We start from the raw sequence: 22,774 nt of genomic DNA on the forward strand, positions 1-22,774 counted from the left end.
TAGTTTTGAGTCATTTGTTTGAACTTGAGCAGATAGGATGTGTCTATACACTTCAGAATTCATTATGCTATTAACTGTATGATTTCCCCTAATATTTGTCCTCCCAAAGTGCAACACCTCACGCTTGCCCAATTAAATTCCATCTGCCATTTCTCCACTCAGAGGGGCAGCATGGTGGCGCAGCGGTAGAGTTGCTGCCTTACAGCATTAGAGTCCCGGGTTCAATCCTGAATATGGGTGCTGTCTGTACAGAGTTTGTACGTTCTCCTTGTACCACGGCAGGTTTTCTCTGGCTGCTCCTCTTTCCTCCCATATTCCAAAGACGTGCAGGTTTGTAGGCTTCTGTAGAGTGTAGGATATAACTAGCATACTGGGATCGCTGCCCAGCGTGAACTCAGTGGGCCGAAGGGCTTGTCTCCACGCTGTATCTCTGAACTAAACTAAACACATATCTGTAAATGATATATATCCTACTGTATCATTTGATTGCCTCCTTCACAGTCTGCAACTCCGTCAATTTTTGTGTCATCAATAGTCAGTTCTGAATCCAAATTGTCGCCACTCTGGATCCCATATATCTTGAATTTAATACTTTGTTGTCACATGTGGCAAGTCACAGTGAAATTTTTTGCTTACATACCCACGATATGCAAATGGTCGCCCATAAAGGGTGCTTACAAAGTTACAGGTCCCCATTTGTTCTCCCCCCCTCCCATTCCTCATGGCGGTCTCCCCACGCCAGGTCTCCATTGATCTCCTCCCTCCTGCAAGGTAGTCCCCCCATGCCGGGTCCTCCATTGTCTATCCCCTTCCCTCACGGCGGTCCCCCACACCAGGTCCTCCTTTGTTCCTTCCCTCGGCAGCGGCGTCCTCAGTTCCACGTGTCCCTCCTCGTCCATCGGTCAGCGCCATCATCGACCGCTGCACCGACCTCTCTACTATCGCCGCCGGGTCCTATCCGGACGCCTCCATGGTGCCAATCCAGGCACCGTTGGCCGTGGGCTTCGTCGAGTCGCAAGGCTCCGACTTTCGAGGGTCCGGCCTTGGCTTCTCAGCGGCACCTCCGGAAGGCATCTGCCGCTGCGGCACGTCCTGAAGGCGACCATTGTCACGTGTGATCCTGATATTCTAAATCAGCCTACCATGAGGGACCTAAGTGCTTTTAAAGTCAATGTGGTCAAAATTCACTGCCCTACTGTCATTCATCACCTTCGTCACCTACTTAAAAATCTCTGTCAAGTTGTAAGCCAGGACTTGCCCCGCACAAAGCCATATTACTGTTCCTAATTAACTCATTCTGTTCCAAATGTGAGTGAACCTTATCCCTCCTAGGAATCCTCAAGATTGGAATATAGTGAGTTGAGATGAGCTCGTGCCAGAAACTAATATTAAGTTTGAGCCAGAAGACATAACCACTGAATCCTTTTCAATGAGGAATTATTGCAAGACAAATTCGTAACAATGTCAACTCTATTCTGTTCACCCAGTACACACAAGTGGCGATCGCTCCATAATAAGGCAGATCAATACATAGTCCCATTATGACCAAGTACCATAGGCACCACATTCCTGAGCTACACCGTCAATTTGCAACAGAAAATTAATGTTAATTATTCTGTGTCATTGAGCTACACATCTGCTTAATTTTACAGCATGAAGTATTTTTTGCATTCGCACACAATAGACAATAGGTGCAGGAGTAGGCCATTTGGCCCTTCGAGCCAGCACCGCCATTCAATGTGATCATGGCTGATCATCCCCAATCAGTACCCCGTTCCTGCCTTCTCCCCATATCCCCTGACTCCGCTATTTTTAAGAGCCCTATCTAGCTCTCTCTTGAAAGCATCCAGAGAACCTGCGTCCACAGCCCTCTGAGTAGCAATGTTACAAAATTTTGAGATTTAAAAAATCAAGTCTGCAATTTATCCCATCAGATAAAGCATAAAAAGAAGTTTAATTTGACACCTAATTCACTTTCATATCTTCAGTATTAAAAAAGTTATGGCCATTTTCATACTCGGAAATTAGCATCTTGTTCCCTATTGATTTTCCATTGACTTAACACAAAAGCTGTGATCGAGGACAGTCTAAAGCCCATAACTTTATTAAAAATTAAGAGAACTGAAAGAAATTTTCAGTTATTATAGATTGAAACATTCTGAAACAAATATTAAACAATCTTACTTGGATGACCTGAAATTAAAGCATATAATTAGTTAGTTACCCAATTGTAGCTAATTCCAAAATTCAATTACTAGATCTAAACATCTATCCATTTCTTAAGGAAAGATTAACATTTTTAAATAGCCTAAGTGTCCAAAGAACATTCAGACAAGAATTCCCAATAAAACATGATTTTTAAATCTCATTGACATTAATTTATAGGCCAAATGGAAGGAATTTAGTGTTCAATTGCTGTAAATTAATGGCCATTTAAATCAGCTTTCGAGTGGGATCCTGTGGAACTCTGTGGAACGCGCTGGTTTGGAACGTTCCCATTGCGGTGAATTTGTACCCCATATGCCCAGAAAAATACTGCGGGATTTAATGGGCCCCCAAATTAGCTACTTGCAACATAAATTTTGTATAAAGGGATCTTAAGAAGCGCTTTTTAATGTAAAAATAAACAACCTACCTTGGGTTGTCCCCTACATGAGATCCGTCCCGTTGGCGGCGGTCGCGGGTTTAGAGGATGATTTTTAACCTACTATAACAATTAAATGAACCAATTTAGTTTAAAAATAGCTGCAGCGAACGAACCTCGCAGCGATTTTTCGTCAGCAACTAAGTAGGCTGAACAACCTCGATTTGAAGAGCCGAGAGAAAATCGCGTTTTAAACCCGCCCCCCTCTCAAAGGCGCCAAAATCGCGCACATGGGCAGCGACAGATCTGCAGCGCCGCTGAAGGTAGGTTTTGCAACATACCTACTCTGAGGCAGAGAATTCCACAGACTCACCACTCTCTGTGAGAAAAAGTGTTTCCTCGTCTCCGTTCTAAATGGCTTATTCCTTATTCTTAAACTGTGGCCCTTGGTTCTGGACTCCCCCAACATCGGGAAAATGTTTCCTGCCTATAGCGTGTCCAAGCCCTTAACAATCTTATGTGTTTCAATGAGATCCCCTCTCATTGAAACATATAATGATGCACGATACACACACGATAGTACAATTGGCCATATAGTGCAATGGTAATATTTCAGAGTCCATTGTTTTTGCTCAGAAGGCCACATGCAAAATTGTAGCTGCCTAACCTTGTAGCACTGTGCATCAGAGATTAATTGAATAAATAATTCAATTTGGTTCATTTGGCGGGTGGGTTTGTTATTTTATTTATGCCTGAGACACCAACCCCATGGCTTTCCCAAGGATCAGTGAGAGTTGGAAGCTGCCCACTCCATCAATCAGCATCTCCCATGGGCTGGGAGAAACAAGAGGGGATTCAAAGAAACCATGGATGCCATCAGCCTTCTCCACCCATCCCCAAATGCTCACTGCCCACTCCATCCAACCACTGGTTCAATTTCCCAACCTGGTGGCCTTTCCACCCATTCAATGCACAACTGTGACCAATTGTGGTGGTATTCCCCCTCACACCATCGTCTTCTGTCCGCCAGGTCCACAGAACATCACCTGCGGTTGCATAGAAGAGTGAAACATCTTTGAGGAGTCCTGTTTCTTTCCCCACCCATTACTCCTCTCCCCCATACCTTCCCTACTTCTCTGGTAACATTTGCACTCCTTTATTTCCTGCCACAGCTGTTAGGTTTGCCTCTCCAGCGGTATTAATTAACAATAATTTTCAGAACATGGAACTGCATCCAAAGCTACATTAAATAGACCATCAATTAATCCAGAGAGGAGACACGAGGAACAGCAGATGATGGAATGTGTTGGACAAACTCAATGAGTCAGGAAACATCTGTGGAGGAAATGGATAGATGACGTTTTGGGTTGGAAGCATTCCTTAGACTTCTGAAGAAGAGTCCCAATCCAAAAATGTTGTCTGTCCATTCCCTCCCCAGATATTGTCTGACCTGCTAAGTTTGTCCAACACTTTGTGGTTTAATCAATTAACCAAACAGGAATTTGAATAAGGCCCACAGTAACAGCCATCAGATCATGGTTGCCTAGACTGGGCCCCTAGTGTTTGTTTCTAAGCACTTTGTTTAGTTTAAAGCTGCAGAGTGTCCGTCCGTCCCGACGTCGGAGTTTTGAGCATCCCGACAGGAGGGCCTGTACATCGGGCCGTCCGTAGTGGCGACTGAGGAGGGTTCATGGCCCCGACCACAAATGAACAAAGGATGAGGACTGACCGAACGTTATTGCCTTCTACCACAGTGCTCTTTTTGATTGTATGGCTGCATGGTAAGTCAAATTCCATTGTACCTTAATTGGTGCATGTGGCAATAAATGTGAACTTGAACTTGAACTTAGAGCTGAAACAGGCTCTTTGGCCAAATGAGTCCGCTCCGACCAGCGGACACTATCCTACACACAATAGGAACAATTTATAATTTTACTATGCCAATTAACCCACAAACCTGTATGTCTTTGGAGTATTGGAGAAAACCGGAGCACCTGGAGAAAACTCATGCAGGTCACGGGGAGAATGTACAAACTCTGTACAGACAGCACCTGTGGTCAGAACATGGGTCCCTGGCGCTGTAAGGCAGCAACTGTACCGCAGCGCCACCATGCCTTTAGCCAATTTATTATTCAAGCTACAATATTTTTTGTACCAAGAATACTTTCAAATATCCCTCAAACAGTAATTGTGAAATATCTTCAGAAACCCTAGAACCACAGCCCATCTAATCACCGTTGCCCACCAAATTGGTTATGTTCTCCCAATGATTACCGAGGCATGACCAGATTTTATTGCGGCCACATTGGATTGGAGTAATGCCCAGACTCAATAAAAGCTCTTGAATCGCTTCCTTTAAAATAGACTCCAATATATTTTCCATTGCAGATATCAAACTGACAGGGCATCAATTTCCAGACTAACCTTTCCCACAAAATTGGAACATAAACTACTTCCAATTCTTTTCCATGTTTCTGATGGTCTGGATGAAATTTATGACAACTCCAATTTCTCTTCGTATTTCACCTGGGCCTTTTGTTATATGAACATTCTTTTGAATTGGCAGTCATCTCTGGACTTCTTAGCGATTGTCATAAATTACTTGATTTTATGTGATAATGTGATTAAATTAAATCTTCAGTCATATCCTCTTTCTATCCCTTTATTTTCATGGGGAACCATTTTTTCTGGACCGCCTGGCCTGCAGCCCAACATCCTTTTTGTTGAAAAGCAAAATAGTGCAATTGCTGGAAATCTGGGGGAAAAGTGCTGGAAACCCTCAGTACGATAAACAGAAACTGAGTTATAGTTTCAGGTTGATGATCTATTCTGTCCTGGAAATGTTAACTGTTTCTTGGTCCACAGATGCTGCCTGACATGCTGAGTGTTTCCAGCATTTTCTGTTTTTACATCTCTTTTATACTCATGTGCTCACTTTAAATGAATTTTGGCTTTTGTCCCAGATTGTCTATTAGAATGGTTTAACTAAAGGTTTATATGTTTTTAGACTAAACATCCTAAATATTTGAAGCATGGGTATTTGTATCTTATATGATGTTTAAACTCGTAATTTAATGATCCACTTCTCCCTTCTCTTGCAGAGCCCAGAGAGCCCATGAAATAAATTCTGTCTCCTTAAGTCAACAGAAAACTTTTTAAATATCGCTGATTTATTTCCCAGGAAATGAGAGTGACTCATGGAGAACTAGAAGAATGCACCCACCCTTGATTAACTATAGAATCGAGCAAAGTGGGTGGATTTCCAATAAAAATCTGGGCTTATTGTCAACTATTTAATTTTATTAGTTAAATGTTATTACAGAAACTGTTTTAAATGCAACATTTTGCAATTAATCCTAGAATTTGTATGTCTTCCAGAACTACATTAGTCAGAGTATAGAAGTGAGATCGACCGACTGACAAAATGATGCCAGCACAATAACCTGGCCCTCAACACCAGCAAAACCAAGGAACTGATTGTGGACTTTGGAAGGGGTAGGATGAGGACCCTCAGTCCTGTTTATATCAACAGGTCGATGGTGGAGAGGGTCAAGAGCTTCAAATTCCTGGGAGTGCATATTTCTGAAGATCTCTCCTGGTCCGAGAACATTGATGCAATTATTAAGAAAGCACATCAGCGACTCTACTTCCTGAGAAGATTGCGGAGAATTGGTATGTCAAGGAGGACTCTCTCTAACTTCTACAGGGGTACAGTAGAGAGCATGCTGACCGGTTGCATCGTGGCTTGGTTCGGCAACTTGAGTGCCCAGGAGCGGAAAAGACTACAAAAAGTAGTAAACACTGCCTAATCCATCATCGGCTCTGACCTCCCTACCATCGAGGTGATCTATCATAGTCGATGCCTCAAAAAGGCTGGCAGCATCATCAAGGACCCACACCATCCTGGCCACACACTCATCTCCCCGCTACCTTCAGGTAGAAGGTGCAGGAGCCTGAAGACTGCAACGTCCAGGTTCAGAAATAGCTACTTCCCCACAGCCATCAGGCTATTAAACTCAACTGAAACAAATCTCTGAACATTAATAGACCATTATCTGTTTATTTGCACTTCATCTGCTTATTTATTGATCTGTGTATATATTTATATAATGGTATATGGACACACTGATATGTTCTCCCTACAGCAGGCCTTTATAACAAGAGGAATCGAATATAGGAGCAAAGAGGTCCTTCTGCAGTTGTACAGAGCCCTAGTGAGACCACACCTGGAGTATTATGTGCAGTTTTGGTCCCCTAATTTGAGGAAGGACATTCTTGCTATTGAGGGAGGTAGGGTAGGTTTACAAGGTTAATTCCCGAGATGGCGGGACTGACATATGCTGTGAGAATGGAGCAGCTGGACTTGTACACTCCGGAGTTTAGAAGGATGAGAGGCAATGTCATTGAAACATATAAGATTGTTAAGGGCTCAGACACGCTAGAGGCAGGAAACATGTCCCCAATGTTGGGGGAGTCCAGAACCAGGGGCCACAGTTTAAGAATAAGGAGTAAGCTATTTAAAACGGAGACGAGGAAACACTTTTTCTCACAGAGAGTGGTGAGTCTGTGGAATTCACTGCCTCAGAGGGCGGTGGAGGCAGGTTCTCTGGATGCTTTCAAGAAAGAGCTAGATAGGGCTCTTAAAAATAGCAGAGTCAGGGGATATGGGGAGAAGGCAGGAACGGGGTACTGATTGAGGATGATCAGCCATGATCACATTGAATGGCGGTGCTGGCTCAAAGGGCCAAATGGCCAACTCCTGCACCTATTGTCTATTGTTCTGTATTCATGCCTACTATATTCTGTTATGCTGAAGCAAAGTAAGAATATCATTGTCCAATCTGGGACACATGACAATAAACTCTCTTGACTTGACTTGACATTATCTAAGATTAGAAAGGACTAATGTTCTGAATGTGTACACATCAGTAACCTCGTGTTGTTTGCATTGAAAGAAAATGATGATCAGAAAAGGTCAGTAAATTGCCAAAGTGGCTCACAGAAGATAGTTTCACACCAGTCAGTATATTTGGAAATTTGTCCTTGTCTTGTGCACAGGTTTACATTTCAACGTGAATAATAAAGAACAAAGTTTGAAGCCGACCTTGCATGTTGTCATTTCAGCCTAATACTCCAGGTGCAAAACCTTTTTCAGGAACACATTTTTGAGAAGGAACTGCAGTCCCATAGAACGCCATTTTGTGTTTGATGTGTTTTTTTAGCTGTTCTGATGGTCACAGGAGCATAAGCAGAGCTTAAGCCTGCCATAATATATGGGAATCAGGTGAGTTGTGTCGTCAACTGTTGTACAACGATGACTTTGTGCCAGCAGAAGCACTCTGGAGCTCACACAGGGCATTTTCAGAAGCACAAAGAACCCTATTTATTACAATGATAGACACAAAGTGCTGGAGTATTTCTACCTATTTACTACCAGCTTGATTAATTTCTGCTTGCTGTTAATATGTTCCTGAACGGTTTGAGGCTTTCTAAAACTCCTTAAAATTGTTAAGGTCCATAGGTCAGATTACATGAGTTTACTGCTGATGTGCCTGGAAAGCTGTAGCAAATAGGAATTTCATTGTTTCATTCCCGATGCACATGCCTTTAAACATTATTGACTTGACTCTTGACTCATGTACACCAGGGAGCAATGAAATGTCTTGTTCATATGATGCTCACAGAATAAACAGTATTCATACAGTAATGAAAAATACCATCATAAATACAAGTGCAAAGTAGCAGAATGGAACAAGATTGTAGTTTAATATCAAAGTATTGTATTGAAACATTAATTCATAAGTTTTGAACATTCCCAATCACGCAAATATCGACTGGTTTTGATGGGGAAGGAGACAAAAAGAATGTTCTTTAAGTTCTGCTGGACATGAATGAAAATCTATTTCCGATTTCTCAGCTAGTTGAGGCCAGTTCATTGGCTATATTTAAGAGGGAGTTAGACGTGGCCCTTGTGGCTAAAGGGATCAGGGGGTATGGAGAGAAGGCAGGTACAGGATACTGAGTTGGATGATCAGCCATGATCATATTGAATGGTGGTGCAGGCTCGAAGGGCCGAATGGCCTACTCCTGCACCTATTTTCTATGTTTCAATTGCAAAAGTGTAATCCCAGCCCTCACCCTTCACTCTGGTCAAACAGAATGTTTTAATGTTGCTGCATCTCCCGAACCATGAGTACAAAAATTTGATCTGACTCACTCTAGCATTGCTGAGAGAATACTGCACTGCTGGGATGCTGGTTTTCCAATGAGCTGCTCAACATAGGACCCCTTGCTCATCCATAGGTGGATAAGGTGACCAGATAATCTCACTTCAGCAACATTGATAGAAGGATAAATATTGACTTGAAATTGCCGCATGTTCCTTGAAAATAGTTGCACAATCTCAAACAAAAGCAACTGAGTGAAGGAGTTTATATTACATATATGTAAGCTGTGGGATTTTGCTGTGCACATAACATCCCTGACACTACTATGGGCCAGAAAGTTATTTTGAAAAGTAGTTTGAGACAGTATGGCATCATAAAAATCTTGAAAATTGCTATTTCATCTTAAGTATGGTTTTCATTATCATATATCATGAAGTTAAAGAAATATTGGGTGCGATAGGAAGAAACTATTGAAGGGCATGTCAACTTTAAAATTGGACAGACCTGATTATTGGATAAAATTTACCATTTGCAGAAGTGAGTCAGGAAATAGTAAGATGCTCCATCATTTTCCAACCTTCTTTGGCTGCAGATATAGGCTTAGAAATTTATATCCTCCAATTTCCTAGTGTTAAGTAGTTAACTCTCTAAACTTTAATGAAAAGTTGTAAAAAAAACCTGAAATCTGGTAGCTGCGGTTGGAGAACAGCTCTCCTGGGTCGCTGTAATGGTATCCTGTTCTTGGAACATCAGTCTTTATGGATGAGTGCTAGCAGGGAGTTCCCACACTGCACTGAACTCAGGAAGTTGAACTTAAAGAGTCACATCACAAACCAGAAGTACCATTGTAGTGACAGGGGAGCATTGCCAGAGGTGCTAAGTGCTCCAATAGTTTGCGGGGTGGGTGAGCAATTGGCAGCAGAGCTCCTCCAGGGAACCTATACAGGGTTCTAGAGAACAGTATGTTTAGATTAGTTTAGTTTGGACTACAGCGTGGAAACAGGCCCTTTGACCTACCAAGGCCGCGCCAACGAGCAACCCCCCCGTACACTAGTACTCACCTACACACTAGGGACAATTTACAATTTTTACTGAAGCAACTCTACCATACCACCCTATTGCATGTACTTCCTTGTACAAATGCCATTTATGGCAGGTGGTTGCCTGATAATTATATGTAGAGGTATGAGTATGCTCAAAATGACTGCATTTTACAGAGCGCTGCTCCCAAAATGCCTCTTCCAAAGTTACATGTGTTAGGAAGGTTCTCAATGTTGCCAGTTCTTGGTCTCTGATTTGCAGCTGGGAGCAGATTTGGAAAATGTGGCACATGAGGAAAAGAACACCAGAATAGAGGGACCAACTTTCATACTAAGAGTAGTTCACTTAATCAGTGCCATGCCACCAATCAAAACCCCCAAAGAATTTTGAAATGGGGGATGTTTAGTTTAGTTTAGAGATACAGAGTGGAAACAGGCCCTTCAGCCCACTAAGACCACCTCGACCAGCGAACCCTGTACACTAGGGATAATTTACAATTATACCACGCCAATTAACTTACAAACCAGTATGTCTTTGGAGCGGGGGAAGAAATCGAGATCCCGGAGAAAACCCACGAGGGTCACGGGGAGAACGTACAAATACCGTACAGACAGCACTTATGGTCAGGATTGAACCCGAGTCTCTGGCTGCTACCGCTGCTTCTCCAAACAAAATTGTTAGGATCTTCCACCCACAAGGATTTAAAAATACGATTGATCTGATTCATGTTCTGGCTGGCTAACTGCTTGTCGTTGCTACTGAGTCTGGGGGAAATGAGTCAGAAGTTAATATTTATATTGCAAGCAAGAGGTTATCTTGGAAAAGCATGCGTCCACTCAAGGGCAAAGGAGGAAATGGGTGAGGCGTTAATGAGTACTCCACATAAGTATTTACTCATGGGGGAGGACATGGATGATATGAGATCAGCGAGGGAAAAGTTAATGCATGCAGAAAATTGTGGACGCAGCCCAGACCATCACACAAAAAAAACCTCCCTTCCCTTGACTCCATCTGCACTTCACGCTGCCTCAGCAAGGTCACCAGCATAATCAAGGACGAGTCTCTCCCCGGTCACCCCCTCTCCCATCAGGCAAGAAGTACAGAAGTGTGAAAGCACATACCTCCAGTTACAGAGACAATTTCTTCCCAGCTGTTGTCAGGCACAGAACCATCCTACCAACAACTAGAGAGTGGCCCTGAGCTACTATTTACCTCATTGAAGACCCTCAGGCTATATTTAATCGAACCTTACTGGATTCTAACTTGCACTAAACATTTTTCCTTTATCACGTATCTGTACACTGTGGATGACTTTATTATAATCATGCAAGTCTTTCCGCTGACTGATTCGCACACAACAAAAAGCTTTTCACTGTACCTTGGTACACGTGACAATAAACTAAACTAAACTAATATTTTAGGACAAGTTAATATGAGGAAGGAGGGGGTTTTGGGGGTCTTAATAACATTAACGTTGTGTCTCCAGGGTCTGAGGGAATATATTCCAGGATACCATGCGAGGGAGTCAAGGCAAGAGATTCTTGGGACTTTGACAGAAATCTTTGTATGTTCTTTAGTCACAAGCAATGTCCCAGAAGACTGGGGAATGGACAATATTACCCTTTGTTTCCATTTGGCAATGAAAATAATCCAACTGATTATAGGCCTTTCATCAGTGGTAGGGAAATTATTGGGGAATATTCTAGGGGATAAGATTTACTTGCATCTGTAAAAGCATGGACTTGTTTAGCTAGTCAGTAAGGCTTTGTGCAGTGGAGGTCCTGTCTCATAAATTTGATTGCATTTTTTCAGGAGGTGATGAAGATGACTGAGGGTAGCGCTGTGGATGTTATCTACATGGACTTTAGTAAAAACATTTGTCCCCATGGTAGGCCAATCTAGAAGATGAAATCACATGGGTTCTACAGCGAGTTGGTAAAATGGTTCTAAAACTGGTTTGGAAGCCAGAGGGTACAGGTGGAGGGGTGTTTTTTCTGATTGGAGCTCTATAACTTGTTGCAATATATAAACATGATTTGGATGAAAATAAAGTCGCTTGATTGGTAAATTTGCATCTGACAAATATTAGTGAAGTTAGGGGGAGCAATGAAGGCTGATAAAGGATACAGCTTTATCACTCTAACCAGTTGGAAATTTGGGCAGGGAAATTGCAGATGGAATTTAATCTGAGCGTGTAAGGTACAGCATTTTAGAGGTCAAGGGCGTGGAAAGTAGACAGTATATAGCAGGATCATTAGGAGGATTTATGTACAAAGGAATCGTTGGGTGCAAGTTTATAGCTCCCTGAAAGTGGCAACATAAGTGGATACGGTGATAAAAGATGCTATACAACATGCTTGCCTTCATCAAATATAAAAGATGGCAAGTCATGTTGCAGCTGGACAAAACTTCAGTTAGGCCCCATTTGGAGTATTTTGTCTAGTTTTAGTTGCCACATTACAGGAAGATGTATTGACTTTGGCGAGGGTGCAGAAGAAGTTCACCATGATGTCACCTGGATTGAGGGTATTCACTGTAAGGAGAGAATAGACAAACTTTTCTCTGGAATGTTGGGGAGGCTGAGAGGCAACCTGATGAAAGTACCTGTATATAAAATTAGAAGGGGCAAATATAGGGTAGATAACCAAAATATTTTTCCTTGGGTAGAAATGTGAAATACTAGATGGCATTGGTTAAAGGTGAGAAAGGAAAAGTTTAAAGAGACGTGTGAGACAGGTTTTTTTACACAGAGGGAAGTTAGGTGCCAGCAAAGCACTGGCTGAGGAGGCGGTGGCAATAGATATGATAGCAAAGTTTAAGAGACATTTAGACGGTCACATGAACAGGCAGGAAGTGGAGGGATCATGTGAAAGGAGCAGAATTAGGTCATTCAGCCCATCAAGACTACTCCGCCATTCAATCATGGCTGATCTATCTCTCCCTCCCAACCCCATTCCCCTGCCTTCTCCCCATAACCTCTGACACCTGTACTAATCAAAAATCTATCTCTGTCTTAAATATATCCATTGACTTGGCCTCCACAGCCTTCTGTGGCAAAGAATTCCACAGATTCTGAATAAAGAAATTCCTCCTTATCTCCTTAAAAGAACATCCATTAATTCTGAGGATATTACCTCTAGTCCTATACTCTTCCACTAGTGGAAACATCCTCTCCAAATCCACTCTATCCAAGCCTTTAATTATTCTGTATGTTTCATTGAGGTCCCCCTGCATTCTTCTAAATTCCAGCGAGTATAGGCCCAGTGCCGTCAAACACCTATTATATGTTATCCTCCTCATTCCTGGGATCATTCTTGTAAACCTCTTCTGGACTCTCTCCAGAGCCAGCACATCCTTGCTCAGATATGGTGCTCAAAATTGCTCACAATATTTCAAATGCAGCCTGACCAGCGCCTTATAGAGCCTCAGCATTACATCCCTGTTTTTGTATCCAAGCCCTCTCAAAATAAATGCTCGGGACTTGTCCTACCCGATGGGATAGTCAGTGCAGATGTGCTGGTGGCCAAATTAGTCCAAACAGCACTTTCTTTGACTGGCCTGGACCAGCAAACTAACGTGAGTAAAACACAAAGTGAAGGAACTCAGTGGGGCAGACAGCATCTGGGAAGGGAATAGACAGATATTGTGTTGGGTTGAGACTCTTCTGCAAACTCATGAACTGACACGAGTTCCTGTGATTCTGTGAACAGTGACTACACTTCCAATGTTAACTGTCAGCTTTGAAGTGCCTGAGGTGGTCTGAGCTTTAATATAAATGTAAATTCCGATTTACAATCTGGTATTCTTTAAACCTAAACTGCTGGGATGCTGAGTGAGTTTGGCTGGCAGTAGAAGGGAGGGAAATTGCAGCTGCTCCTCAGTAGTTCAACGTTCGTGATTAATATGATTATTTGATTTGCATTTTCCTCTTTCCCAACTGTGGCTCACATCCTACAGACAGTTGTACACCCTGAATTCACCCTCTCTGTTCATTGTTGTGGGTGTAGGTGAACACGTGAAAACTGTAAGTCCGGCTTCAAATTCTGATGACCTATTCCATTGGCAGAAATATGGTAGGGTGCATTTACTGCGGAGAAGGATGCAAAGGAATTTAAGGAATGAATAATGATGTCCTGAACCAATTAATATTATAAAAGAGGTGTTGGCGGTCCTGGAGCTCACAAAGTGCATAGATCACCAGAGCCTGTCCCAGTGTATCTAGGACATTGTCTGAAGCAAGGGTAGAAATTACTGGATCCTGGCAGCTTCCTTAGCCACAGGAGAGGTACTGGAAAAACTAGAAGTTGGCTAATGTTATTCTTTTATTTGAGAAGGGCTACAAGGGCTATAAGGCCAAGCAAGGATTTACTGTCTGGTGAACCTAACATCAGTGATGGGAACGTTACTGGAGGAGACTCTGAAAGACAGGATCTACCTGCGTTTGGAAAGGAAAGATAGACACAAAATACTGGAGTAACTCAGTGGGACAGGCAGCATCTCTGGAGAGAAGGAATGGATGACATTTCGGGTCGAAGACCTTCTTTAGACTGAGAGTCTGTCTGAATAAGTCTCTCAGTCTGAAGAAGGATCTCGACCAAAATCATCAGACTCAGTCTGAAGATGGGTCTCAACCCAAAATGTGGTGTAAACCAGCATCTGCAGTTCCTTCCTACACATTTGGAAGGGGAAGGGCTGACTAGGGATACTCAGAAGATAGACACAAAATACTGGAGTAACTGAGCGGGACAGGCAGCATCTCTACAGAGACGTTTCGGGTTGAGACCCCTTTTCAGACTGAGAGTCAGGGGAAGGGAAGATACAGAGATAAGGAAGTGTATGGTGGGAGAATGAGACATCAAAGGGGATAGAGATCAAGGAAGGTCATTGTTAGCTAGAAGAAGGTAACAACAATGCAAACAGAGATAAACTGTAATCGAGGACAGTCAGACTGGTTGGAGAACTGGGAAGGGGAAGGGATGCAGAGGGAAAGCAAGGGTTACTTGAAGTTAGAGAAGTCAATATTCATACCGCTGGGGTGTAAGCTGCCCAAGCGAAATATGCGGTGTTGTTCCTCCAAATTGCACTGGGCCTCTGACAATGGAGGAGACCCAGGACAGAAAGGTCAGTGTGGGAATGGGAGGGGAAATTAAAGTATTTAGCAACCGGGAAATCAGGTAGGTGTAGGCGGACTGATTGGAGGTGTTCAGCGAAACGATCGTCGAACCTGCGCTTGGTCTCACCGATATATAGGAATCCACACCTGGAACATACTGTAGATGAGATTGGAGAAGGTGCAAGTGAACCTCTGCCTCACCTGAAAAGACTGTTGGGGTCCTTGGACGGAGGTATAGGAACAGGTGTTGCATCTCCTGCGGTTGCAGGGAAAAGTACCTGGGGAGGATGTGGTTTGGGTAGGAAGGGACGAGTTGACCAGGGAGTTACGGAGGGAATGGTCTCTGTGGTCTCTGCGGAGGGAACGGTCTATCCACCCCTTTCCACTATCTGCAGAGACCGTTAAGAGAGAAGAAAGATTTAAAGGTAAACTGAGGGGAAACCTTTTCACGCAGAGGGAGGTGGGTGTATGGATCAAGCTGCCATATGAAATTAAACCAATGGAAAAAATAAATGAAAGGAAGCAGGCCAGTGGAAGCTGACTATTAAATGACTAAAGACATGGGTGAGCAGGAGGAAAGAGGAGAGAAATAAATTAGTGACTAACAAAAGGCAGCCCTGAAGGCAGTTACAGCAATTGCTGATCAGATTTACATCATCTGTAGTACTGGTTTTTGAGAGAATTGAGCGTTTGGGTGCCCGCACCCAACAGCAGGTTCCAGGTGTCTTGAGCTGAGAGATCATGATAAAAGTCCTTCAGGTTCTGAATAGATTGTTCAGAAAATATTGCATTGCCAAAATGAAGGAAAGCATGTGAACGATCAAATATGTAATTCAGGGGCCTTTGCAACATATTTAGAGCAACCCAGTGGCTATCAGTTGGCAAATATTGAGTAGGTCCCAATGGAATGTAACAGAGGGATTCTTAGGGTAGCTCAGACAATCCCTACACCTGCCTGGGATCGCGCGGAGGAGTGCAATTTGGCGTGGATTTAAAACAAAATGAAAACCTGGGTGATCTTGATTTTCCCCTTTGCAGTTACAGAACTTCAGCTCTCTGGTGTTTATCGCAACTCATGTTTGAATCTGGGACAAGCTATGATCGACTTCTGAAAGTGATGTAAGAAAAACCTTGGGGAAGTGTCTGACTGTTAGGTGTTTGCCAGTTCCCCATGAAAATTTAAAACATCGGCTGATGGTTTCGAACCCCCATGTGGAAAAAGAAATCAAATTCTTTCAAAGTTGATAAAAGCAATTCAGTGTAGCCTTGTTACAGTTTTCACATACTTTAATGGCTTGTGAACATGTGCGGGACAAGCCAAGCACTGAGATAAATACTTCAACAAACCCAGAACTCTACTCATTATCAACAAAGGAAGAATTAAGTAAACAGGACCCGAGGGATAATCTCAGCGCTGTTCACTTCAGTGCTGGAAGCTCTACTGCCTGTCTGGATAAAAAACTGTGAGGATCATAGCAAGGATTACAATTGACAATGTATAACAAAACATTATGTATTTCTGTCAGTTATGGCTACGGTTACTGACCAACACATTCAGGATGTGCTTCCAATTTAGAACACAGACCCATCCCATGGACAAACAAAGCCTTGGCAAACACTTGAACATGGTTCCAACTAAGGGAGTTGGAGTTGCTGTAAGCGAATTGAAACATGAAACAGAGGCCTGTCTCAGGTAGATTTAAACTCAAAGCATTTTGAAGAGGCGCAGGGATATGCTCCTTGTGATCTTTGTCAATATTTTATGCCCCAGCCATCATCACAAAACACAGATTATTTGGTCATTCACATCATCTGTACTTGGCTAGGGTGCCAGGTGAATCTGCTCTGGAAGTACTTACTGGCTGTGATCAGCTCTGAAATGTCTGGGTTCTAAAGGCCTTTTATAAAAGCAAGTTTTCATTATTTGGCGAAGAGTGAGGAATCTTATATTACTTATGTCTTCATTTAAGAATAAATAATTCATGATTTATTAAACATGTTACTCTTTTCAGGTGCTGCAGTAAAAAAGGTAGAGGTTTAATGTATTTTTGATATTTGAAAACCAATTTTAGTCATATTTGGAAATGCACTTTCCTTTAAAATTGCTTTTAGCTGTTTTGTTGATGAGTGTGTTTTCCTTGTAATCGTTGCTGATTTTGTCTAATTTCACACTTTATTTTTGTTTTTTCTGCAGGAATTCAATGCTCAAGGCTGGCAGGAGGGACAAACCTTTGGCATTACGGAACCCAAAGGTGAGGAATGGTTACAGAAGGAGAAATCGGAGCACGGGTTAGAGTCGGGCTTTCAATGTGTTGCCCTGCTGCACAAACAGAGCAGCAGACTTGGCTTGCTGGTCGCAGTAAGATTATGCACTGCTTAACGTGGGCTGCAACAGAAATCATTCAGTAGATCACAAACTCAGTGTGACTGATTAAGGCTACTGTGACCTCTATTATCCACTCTCTGGCTAGATGCTGATTTACTTTAAAATGCAATACTTTATTTTTGATTTTATTCTTACTGGTATTTGTTTCATCTGCAGTGAGGAAAAAACGAGAAAAAAACATGTATTTTATTTGTTTAGCTACCAAACAGCATTTTGATGTGGTTCCAACCAGCTATTGTACATTGTGGAGAGCAATGCAGTATTTGTTCCATGCCAATCTCTGCAGAAGAAATAGGCCCAATAATTGAAACAATGTGCTTCCAGAACAATGAAGAATGGTTTGATCTGAACTGCTCTTGGCAGCAACACTTTGGATTGGTGTTGGTATGTAAAAGAAAGAGGCAAAGACTTGCATTGCTGAAACCACGTCTCTGATCTCATATCATCGCAATCCTTGCAGGCAAAGAAGTCAGTCTGAAATGTAGTCACGAAATGTTACAGCCAATCATTGCATGACAGGGTCCCAATGGCCAAATAATATTCTCTTTGGAGATGTTGTTTGAAAAATATTGATGATTCACTTGGGAAATTCCTTGCTAGCCATCATATATAGTGACACAGATTTACCAGTTTGGCATGAGATGCCTCTTGGTAAAACTGTTGAAGTTTGCATCAGGAACAACCATTTAGTTGCTGCTGGTCTTTTACTGTCTGTGAGTGCTCAGTAATAAGGTGAAATGAACTTGACCAAATCTGCTCTCCCAACTAAGTGGGAGCAAATTAATCATTGAATTGAAATAATGGTTACAGGCCTTTCAGCCCAGAGTCCACACCAACTCTTGATCACCCATTCACACTAGAGTCATGGAATGTGGTGGAAACAGGCCTTTCAGCTCAACTCGCCCACACCGGCCAACAATGTCCCAGCTACCCTAGTACCACTTGCCTGTGTTTGGTCCATAACCCTCAAAACCTGTCCTATCCATGTACCAGTCCAGTTGTTTCTTAAACAAATGAATAGTCCCAGCCTCAACTACCTCCTCTGGCAGCTTGTTCCATACACCCATACCATACCATACCCATCCATACACCTGTGTGAAAAAGTTACCCCTCTGATTCCTATTAAATATTTTCCTACTCTGGATAAAAGACTCTGTGCATCTACCTGATCTATTCCTCTCATGATTTTGTACACCTCTATAAGATCTCCCCTCATCCTCCTGCGCTCCATGGAATAGAGACAATATCTTTCCTATAACATGGTGCCCAGAATTGAACACAATATATTACATGCGGTCTCCCCAACATCTTATACAACTGCAACATGACCTCCCAACTTCTATACTCAATACTCTGACTGATGAAGGCCAAAGTGCCAAAAGCCTTTTTGACCACTTTATCTACTAGAATCCCTCGGCTCTACAACTCTACCCAGAGGTCTACCATTTACTGTGTAGGTCCTGCCCTCGTTCGACGTCCCAAATTGCAACTCACACTTCTCTGTATTAAATTCCACCAACCATTCCTCCGCCAACCTGGCAAATCGATCCGGATCCAGCTGCAATCGTTCACAACCATCTTCACTCACTGCAAAACCACTAACTTTTGTATCATCAGCAAACTTACTAATCTTGCCTTGTATGTTCTCATCCAAATCATTGATGTAGATGACAAACAGTAAGGGGCCCAGCACCGAATCATGTGGCACACCACTAATCACAGGTCTCCATTCCAAGAAGCAACCTCCCACCATCACTCTCTGCTTCCTTCCATGGAGCCAATTTGCTATCCATTCTGCTATCTCTCCTTGGATCCCATGAGATCTAACGTTCCAGAGCAGCCTACCATGCGGCACCTTGTCGAACGCCTTACTAAAGTCCATGTACATAACATCTACAGCTCTGCCTTCAACAACCTTTTTGCTCACGTCTTCAAAAAAATCAATCAGATTTGTGAGACATGACCTCCCACGTACAAAACTATGCTGAATGTCCCTAATCAGCCAAATGCCTGTATATCCTATCCCTCAGAATACTTTCCAGCAACTTACTCACCGGCCTATAGTTCCCAGCATTTTCCCTGCAGCCCATCTTGAAAAGAGGCATAACATTTGCCACCCTCCAATCCTCTGACACCTCTCCTGTATCCATAAGTTATCCATCTTCTTCATCACACACAAAAGGCAAAGTACAGAGGCCAATTAATCTACAATCCTCTTGTCTTTTGGATATGGGAGGACATTGGAGCATCTGAAGGAAACCCATACATTCACAAGGAGTACATGGCAATTCCACAACGGCAGTACGCAAGTTCAGGATTGAACACGGATCCCTGATACTGTGAGACAGCAGCTCTACCAGATGAGCCAAATTCATAGAGGATTTTGAGCAATATAGACAATAGGTGCAGGAATAGGGTATTCGGCGCCTCGAGCCACCACCGCCATTTAATGAGATAATTGCTGATCATCCACAATCAGTACCCCGTTCCTGCCTTCTCACCGTATCCCGAGGCCCGAGAGCCGTTGGAGCGTTCGCAGAGGGAGGAACCCAAATCTGTAACGTTACAAGTTCCATTTGCACTTCAAAAACAAGTGGGCTTGAGGAAGCCGCTGATTGGTGGAAGCTGGCAAGAGGGAGCAACTGATTGGGAGTCAGATCCCTGCTGATTGTATTGTATTGTGGCAGTTTGTACTGTATTGTACTTTGTATTGTACATTGTATTGTACTTTGTATTGTATCCTAGGTAAGGGGGGAGAATGAGGGCCAGGGAAGTTTACTGTTCTGGATGTCAGATGTGGGAGGTCAAGGAATCTGATAGCCTTCCAGACGTCCATATCTGCGCCAGGTACGTCGAGATGGGGCTCCTAAGGGACCATATTAGGAACCTGGAGCAGCAGCTCGATGACCTCCGTCTGGTCAGGGAGAGCGAGGAAGTAATTGAGAGGAGTTACAGAGAGGTGGTCACTCCAAGACCACAGGAGGCAGGCAAGTGGGTCACGGTTAGGAGGGGCAAGGGGCACAGGCAGGGACTAGAGAGTACCCCGGTGGCTGTACACCTTGACAATAAGTACTCCTGTTTGAGTACTGTTGGGGGGGACAGCCTACCTGGGGGTAGCGACAGCGGCCGGGCCTCCGGTACAGAGACCGGTCCTGTTGCTCAGAAGGGTAAGGAAAAGAAGAGGAGGGCATTAGTAATAGGGGACTCTATAGTTAGGGGGTCAGACAGGCGATTCTGTGGACACAGTCGGGAGACCCAGATGGTAGTTTGCCTCCCTGGTGCCAGGGTCTGGGATGTGTCTGAACGTGTCCAAGATATCCTGAAATGGGAGGGAGTGGAGCCCGAGGTCGTGGTACATATAGGGTGATTTCACGAACGGTCACTGGAGCGTAAATCCCCACTCACGTGACCGAAAATTTTAACTGGGGGACAAGCGTCACTTCCGGTACATGTTAGTGAATGGGAAAACACGCACTTTCACACCCATTAAAAACATCGAAACCGGCCGGTTTTTGAGCTGCAATTTACTGTGCCAGTCGGGGTGACCGTGAGGAACAGCTACCTAAATTTACAGTCCAAAAAAAAGATAGAAGCTAAGGTAAATTCAAGAGGGAGCTGAAGGGGCCAAAACAGCGGAAGTTGATTGCGGACATTTTTCGTGGAGATTTAAAGATCCAAAATATCGGGAATTATCGCGTTTGCTCGCTGCATTTCATCAAAAGTGGCATTATTGACTTTTTATCTTTATTCATTTGTTAGATGAAAAGTATTAAAAGTTAGAAACCCGTCAGTAAAATTGCAAAATCGGCCATGGTTCTCGGGTGGGTTTTAACATGTAAAATGAACACGCTTCTGAAGCTCCATTCACCATTTAAATAATCGTAAACTCTCAATGCGCTTGGAAATCAATTTTACTGAGATGCAAGCTTACGATTATTTAAATGGTAAATGGAGCTTCAGAAGCGTGTTCATTTTGCATGTTAAAACCCACCCGAGAACCATGGGCGATTTTGCAATTTTACTGACGGGTTTCTAACTTTTAATACTTTTCATCTAACAAATGAATAAAGATAAAAAGTCAATAATGCCACTTTTGATGAAATGCAGCGAGCAAACGCGATAATTCACGATATTTTGGATCTTTAAATCTCCACGAAAAATGTCCGCAATCAACTTCCGCCGTTTTGGCCCCTTCAGCTCCCTCTTGTATTTACCTTAGTTTCTATCTTTTTTTTGGACTGTAAAATTAGGTAGCTGTGCCTCACGGTCACCCAGACTGGCACAGTAAATTGCAGCTCAAAACCGGGCCGTTTTCGATGTTTTTAACGGGTGTGAAAGTGCGTGTTTTCCCATTCACTAACATGTACCGGAAGTGACGCTTGTCCCCCAGTTAAAATTTTCGGTCACGTGAGTGGGGATTTACGCTCCAGTGACCTTTCGTGAAATCACCCTATAGGTACCAATGACATAGGTAGAAAAAGAGAAGAGGTCCTGAAACGAGAATTTAGGGAGTTAGGAGGAGAGTTAAAGAGAAGGACGGCAAAGGTAACAATCTCGGGATTACTGCCTGTGCCACGCGACAGTGAGAGTAGGAATGGAGCAAGATGGAGGATAAATGCGTGGCTGAAGGACTGGTGCAGAGGGCAGGGATTCAAGTTTCTGGATCATTGGGAACTCTTTTGTGGAAGGTGCGACCTGTACAAAAAGGATGGGTTGCACTTGAACCCGAGGGGGACCAAATATCCTGGCGGGGAGATTTGCAAAGGCTACTGGGGAGACTTTAAACTAGAACGGTTGGGGGGAGGGACTCAAATAGAGAAAGCTAGTAAGTAAGTAAGTAAGTTTTATTTATATAGCACATTTTAAGTCAACTCGCATTGACACCAAAGTGCTTTACATAAATTAAATAATAAGTTTCCATACAAACCATTGAAAAAGGTTTAAAAAATGAATAAAATGGACACAACACAACTAGTAGACAGTGTGTCAGGAGGCAGAGAAGGGAAGCACTCAGACCCACCATGTAGGGGGGGGGAAGAAGAAAACAATAATAAACAGAGAATAAGAGGTGGTGGGTTTCTTAAATGTGTGAGCAGAGAGACAGATGGGTGTAAAATGGGGATAGAAGCAATAGGTAGCAAGGTGAAAAGTAAAAGTGGCAGGCAGACAAATCCAGGGCAAAAATCAAAAAGGGCCACTTTTCAACATAATTGTATAAGGGGTAAGAGCGTTGTAAAAACAAGCCTGAAGGCTTTGTGTCTCAATGCAAGGAGCATTCGTAATAAGGTGGATGAGTTGAATGTGCAGATAGCTATTAATGATTATGATATAGTTGGGATCGCGGAGACATGGCTCTAGGGTGACCAAGGCTGGGAGCTGAACATCCAGGGATATTCAATATTCAGGAGGGATAGACAGAAAGGAAAAGGAGGTGGGGTAGCGTTGCTGGTCAGAGAGGAGATTAACGCAGTGGAAACGAAGGA

This window comes from Amblyraja radiata, chromosome X (genome assembly GCF_010909765.2).
Source record: "Amblyraja radiata isolate CabotCenter1 chromosome X, sAmbRad1.1.pri, whole genome shotgun sequence".
In the NCBI taxonomy this organism is placed as follows: Eukaryota; Metazoa; Chordata; class Chondrichthyes; order Rajiformes; family Rajidae; genus Amblyraja; species Amblyraja radiata.